A 6,904-nucleotide genomic window follows, 5' to 3' on the forward strand; every position below is an offset into this window, starting at 1 on the left:
CTATGGACTATTATTTAAATATCTCAAACATATTTGAGATCAATTAAATCTTTACTTGAATTTACTCAAGCCCACTAGTTGAATAATTATTTTCAATTGGGCTCTACAAGATCCAATGTTATTTAATCACTTGAATTAATTTAATTATTTGGACTCTACTAGATCCACTAGTATTTAATTAATTCAACACTTGAATTATTTTAATTTAGTCCATAAAAATGTTTATGAAAATCACAATTTCCAAATATATTATTTATTTGAGCCAAATTTTAATTTAGGAACACTTCCACAAATTAAAAGTTACGTTCCCCATACTCCTCTTATAGAAGTCATACTTTTATTTTTCTTTGCGCTTAAAACTCCTTTATAAGCTGTTCAACACATCGAACTATTTTTCTTCTCAACGGGATCTAGAAAGTTAGCACTTGTGTGACCCTCAATGGTTCAATGATACAACTAGCAGTGGATTCACCCCAGTTGCTCAATTCTTAATTATCAACTCTTTGATAATAAGAACGTCAGAACTCAAGTCTGATAGTACCCAACCAATCATGTTAAACGCCTAGTAGCATCGATTACATGATTCCGTAGGTATCAAATGATAGTGCCTGCAAGAACCATTCCATTATGGTTAGTGTACAGTACGGTCCCTTCATCTCATATATCCCGATCGATTTGACAACTATTGGTATATCGAGATTTGTCAAAGAATCGATACTATGTGTCATGTCGTAGTTGCATCGATGGTGTAATCTAAGAAGCCCATTTCTTAATTACCACCAACATTCTGATTAGAGATTTAAAACTACATACACATGAGATCACATAGGATATCCAAACCCGAAGGTAAGCGGTGAATCCCCGACTACAATGCATCAACTCATATATGTTTCGACAAAACACCCAACCTTGACACCTGATGATCCCATATGAGTCGGTAAACAAGTCAAAGTGCAATGCTAGCATATAAAGTCACAATGTTGTCCCGCATCATAAAGACTAATGGTGTACAACCATAAACTAGGACGTTCCCACTCGATAAGTAAGAACCACTTGGAAAGTCCTTTATGGAGGGTTGTTCAGTGCACTCTAGAAGGAGCACCTATCTGCATGCTCGGACATCACAATGTCCCCTACCAATGAAACATGGTAATCACATCGTAGATCATAGTCTCAAATTCGAGCGGCATTTATCCTTCTTAACGACGGCTAAATCGACTGTTTAGAATATACAGTATTCCAAATATGAGTTTCATGATACTCATCATATGAGCATCTCATATTCTTTCTACTATTTGTATATTCAAGGACTTTATATATGCAACTAGCATGAGTATACAGATAAAGATGTGCCAAAACAATAATTTCAAATATTATTAAAATAAAGATTGTTTATACGTAGAGTTTCAATGTGAACCCTCAGCCAACACTTGGCTCGACGGGCACCTACTCTAATAATATCCAACTTGCACTAGAGCCAACTACCCATATGCTTCAAACCCATCGATTCCCGATGCTTCTCGAATAATGGTCCAGGTAAAGGCTTAGTTAGTGTATCAGCAACATTATCCGCGGAGCCGACTTTGTCAATTGACAATTCTCTTCTTTCCACAATCTCCCGGAGGATGTGGTACTTTCTCAATACATGTTTGGATTTCTGATGAGAGCTTGGCTCTTTCGCCTGAGCAATGGCTCTTATGTTTTCACTGAACACTGGGACTGGAGCAGATCCATTAGGAATGACGCCCAACTCTTGGGCGAAATTCCTTAACCAAACAGCCTCCTTTGTTGCAGCTGATGCAGTAATGCATTCGGTCTCAGTGGTGGAATCCGCAATACTATCTTGCTTGGAACTCTTCCAAGAGACAGTAGCACCATTGAGTATGAATACGAACCCAGAGGTTGACTTTGAGTCATCGATATCGCTTTGGAAGCTAGAGTCGGTATAGCCTTCCAATTTCAGTTCTCCACCCACATAGACCAAGAAAAACTTATTGGTCATTCTCAAATACTCGAAGATGTCTTTCACAGCTTTCCAGTGTGGAAGACCAGGGTCCGATTGAAATATACTCACTACACTTAGTGCAAAAGCCACGTCAGGACGTGTAGATATCATCTCATACAAGTTACTACCAATTGCAGATGCATAAGGAATGCTTGTTATCGCCGCTATCTCTGCATCAGTCTTGGGAGACATAGACTTGGATAGGGACACTCCATGACACATTGGTAGACGTCCTCTCTTGGACTCATCCATCGAGAACCGCTTAACGATGGTATCAATGTATGTGGACTGGGTGAGACCAAGCAATCTTCTGGATTTATCTCTATAGATCTGTATCCCCAATACATAAGATGCTTCACCCAAGTCATGCATCGAAAACTTACTCTCTAACCATATTTTAGTTGATTGCAATATCCCTACATCATTCCAAATGAGTAGAATGTCATCAACATAAAGTACCAGAAATGTCACAACACTCCCACTAACCTTCTTATACACATAGGGTTCCTCAGGATTCTTATTAAAACCAAACTCTTTGATTGTACCATCGAATTTGAGGTTCCAATTCCTAGATGCCTGCTTTAGACCATAAATAGATCTCTGAAATTTGTATATCATATGCTCACTTCCGATAGATGTAAACCCTTCAGGTTGAGACATGTAAACTCTTCCTTAATATCCCCATTAAGAAAGGTTGTCTTTACATCAATCTGTCATATCTCATAGTCATACCATGCAGCTATGGTTAGCAATACCCTTATAGACTTGAACAATGCAACTGGTGAAAATGTTTCCTCAATGTCAACTTCTTGTCTTTGAGTATAGCCTTTTGCTACAAATCGCGCCTTAAATTCAATACCTTCCCATCCGCCCCAAGTTTCCTCTTATAAATCCATTTACACCCTATGGGAACATTTCCATCAGGTGGATCCACAAGATTTCACACTTGGTTCGAATGCATGGAATTCATCTCACATTCCATTGCTTCAAGCCACTTGGATGAGTCAACATCAGATAACGCTTCCTTGAAGGTCATTGGATCACATCAATGGTTAGGCTCATCATGGCCCTCTTCAAGAAGCAGACCATACCTCACAGGTGGTCTTGAGACTCTCTCGGATCTTCTAGGAGCTTGTATCTTTTTTATTGGCTCTTCGGGTGTGGGTTCTACAATCGTGGGTGTCTCTCGAGCCTCTTCGAGTTCTATCATTTTCCCTTTTCTATCCAATAGAAATTTCTTTTCCAAAAAGGTTGCATTCTAATAAACAAATACCTTTGTTTCTTGGGGATGATAGAAATAATATCCAACTGAATTCCTTGGATATTCCACAAAGTAACAAAAAATAGATCGACTCTCCAATTTATCTCCCACTACCTGCTTCACATAAGTAGGGCATCCCCATATTCTAAGATAAGAATATTTGGGAGGCTTACCCATCCATATCTCATATAGTGTCTTATCAACTGCTTTTGAAAGAACACTGTTCAACAACAGTGCCGCTATCTCAAGCGCATATCCCCAAAAGGATGGCGTCAACTCCGTGAATGTCATCATAGACCGAACCATGTCCATCAAAGTCCGGTTACAACGCTTTGAAACACCATTCAACCGCGGTGTAGCAGGCGGAGTCCACTGCGAGAGAATCCCATTATCCCTAAGATACTCATGGAACTCAGCACTCAAGTACTCACCACCTCGATCCGATCAAAGTGACTTGATGTTTCGTCCCAACTGTTTCTCTACTTCATTTTTGAATTCTTTAAACGTTTCAAAGGCTTCATATTTGTATTTCATCAAATAAACATACCCATACCTTGAAAAATCATCGGTAAAAGTGATGAAGTAGGCATGTCCATGATTAGTGTTGATGCAAAGTGGACCGCACACATCGGTATAGATCAAATCCAATAATCATTTGGCTCTCTCCACGTGCCCCTTAAAGGGAATTTTTGTCATATTTCCTTTTAGACAGGATTCACAAGTCGTGAGAGAATTAATATCAGACATATCAAACATGCCTACTACCACTAGCTTGTTCATTCTTCTTAGGGAAATATGTCTAATCGAGCATACCATAATTGTGCTGAATTTAAGGTATCTTGTTTTTGCTTGTTTGTTGTTGTTATTGCTTGACATTTTTTAGTGGGATATCTTTCAATTTTAAGTTATAGAGATCATTTTAAAGTTCTCCCGTACCAATCAAATATTCATTCTTGTAAATGTTGCAAACACCTTTGCTAAATAAACAAGAATATCCATCTTGATCAAGCATAGAAATGGAAGCAATGTTTTTCACCAAATCAGGTACAAACAAAACATCTATTAAAATTAACTTAAAATCATTGTTCAACAATAAGTAAACAACTCCTACAATCTAGGCAGCAACTCTTGCTCCATTGCCCATCCTCAAGAAGGTCTCACATTCCCTAAGTCTTCTGCTTCTTCCCATCACCTGCAAATCATTACAGAGATGTGAGCCACAGCCGGTATCTAATACCCAAGAAGTAGAGTTAATTGAAATGTTTACTTTAATGTAGAACATACCATTTCCAGAACCTTTCTGGGCAAGATATTCTCTGCAGTTACACCTCAAATGTCCAGTCTTCTTGCAATGATGACATATATCAACAGTCTTTTCAGCCTTAACTGGTATGGCTGCCACAGCAGAACTCGGAGCTTGCCTCTTCAAGGGCACATTCTTCTTGGGACATTGGAAAGAAAGCTTTTTTCCCTTCCCATGTGGACCGGTCTTCATACAAGATGAAGAACCCACATAAAGAACCGACTTCTCTTTCTTGATGGTAGACTCAAACGTAACAAGAATGTTCACCAACTCCTCAAGGGTAGAATCTAGCTTGTTCATGTTGAAATTCACCACAAAAGGATCAAATGAGCTAGGCAGCGACAAGAGCAACACGTCAGTGGTCAAATTCGATGGCAACGTAAGATCCATGCCAACGAGCTTGTCCACAAGCCCAATCATCTTTAGACCATGCTCATGGACCGAAGCCCCATCTCGCATACGTAAAGTGATTAGCTTCTTGACGGTAGCATGCTTAAGAGGTAGTGTTTGCTCACGAAAGAGCTCTTTGAGATGCAGATGAATGTCAGCAGCACTCTTAGAATCCTCAAAACTCCTCTGCAGCTCATCATTCATAGAAGCCTGCATATAACACGTGGCTTTCAAGTCATGGTCACACCAATCCTTGTAAGTCTGCAATTTCTCAGGAGTGCAACTAGTCAGAGCCTCAACAGGGGGCGACTCAGTGAGTGTATATGCTATCATTTCCAAATTCAAAACAATTTTAGGTTTCTTAGCCAAATGAGATAATTAGGTCCGGTTAAAATGTGTTTGTCGAGTATTGTAGATAACGGATTGCGAAAGTCACAATTAACGATCCAATTTCAATAAAAGGAAAATTTATATGAATATGATGAAAAGGAAAAAGTATATGATGAAAAGAAAAAATGTTTATGTTTATACATGTTCATGAAACGCTATTTTAAGTAAAAGTATTTTTACTGTTGCATGTGGATGTATATGTATTGTTTTTTTTTTTTTATCATGGTTAAGGTTTGCTGAGTCAATAGACTCACTAGGTGTGATCGATGCAGGTGAACATGATGTTGATGTTAACGAGGGACTTGATTGTTGATCTTGCTGGATTGAAGGTGCGCACTACCCGAGGACCAGCGCTAGTTTTTCGCAATTAACTTACGATTATGATTTATGTTTATGACTTAGGCTAATGATTCAAGTTATTTTTAAGATTTAAGTTTTTTAGAGGATGTTAGGGTTAAGTTATTTTTGAAAATGTTAAAGTTAGGGTGGTTGACGTTTTACGACTCTATGTTTGAATTTCTTTCTTTTGGATTTTTAAATAATAGTTGGTTGATTTATTATTAAATGGTGTCAAAATACAAATATATATGTATAGGTGTATTTCGGCCGAATGGAATAAGTTAGGAAAAAAATATCTTGTATATTTTAAAGAAAAACGAGTAGTGGACATTTCAGTTGGCATCAGAGCAATGTTCCTGCAAAGGGTTGTGCCACTGGCAGCTCTGGAATGCTCAGTTGTCAAGCATCAAGTTTGTAAGTTTATGTGGGTCTCTCGACTCTCAACAGTAATTATCATGAATTATTTTATTTAATTACCATTTTAACTCTACAGCGGATAATGGGATTTTAAAATTTAATGTCGACGCGGGCCCAAAAAATTCGTTTCAAAAGATATTCAGTATTATATAATGTAAAAGTATAATACATATAATTATTGTTGAGACACCACAATTAACATGTTTACTAAATTCATATAAATATTTATATTTTTAATATTTGTCTTAAACCAAAACGCATATCATCCCGGATCAGTTCAACATCATACCATTTTACAAATTATTGCTCGAATAAATATTACGTAACAAAATATACCGAGCATAATTATATATATTTAGTTATGCTTCTTTATTTCAGCTCCTCCCTCACAGCGTCTGAATCGGCACGTATACAGACCAAGTCACCCTTACTGAGAAGTATGATAAACTGGGGTCTGTCCCCATCACAAACATCAACCCAGGGCAATCGTAAAAGATTTCCTCTACTAGTGCTAATGCTCCATCTATGTACATGATAGTATAAGTGTTTTCCTCATACGGCTCCTCACTCAGAAGTACGATGGATGCCATGTTGCCCTGATTATCAACCACACACAGAAGACAATCGCCCCCGAGGGGTAAGCAATAGCCCAGTATGAAAATACCGAAATAAAACAACATAAATTGTAACGAGTGATACATGGATGCAATGCATGATAAGGGTATATGCACATGCACGGTAAATCAGTATAGCGGAAGCTGTAAAATCAGTAAATGCAGCGCATAACAGCTCAAGAAAC

The sequence above is a fragment of the Primulina tabacum genome, chromosome 2 (genome assembly GCF_025594145.1).
Source record: "Primulina tabacum isolate GXHZ01 chromosome 2, ASM2559414v2, whole genome shotgun sequence".
In the NCBI taxonomy this organism is placed as follows: domain Eukaryota; kingdom Viridiplantae; phylum Streptophyta; class Magnoliopsida; order Lamiales; family Gesneriaceae; genus Primulina; species Primulina tabacum.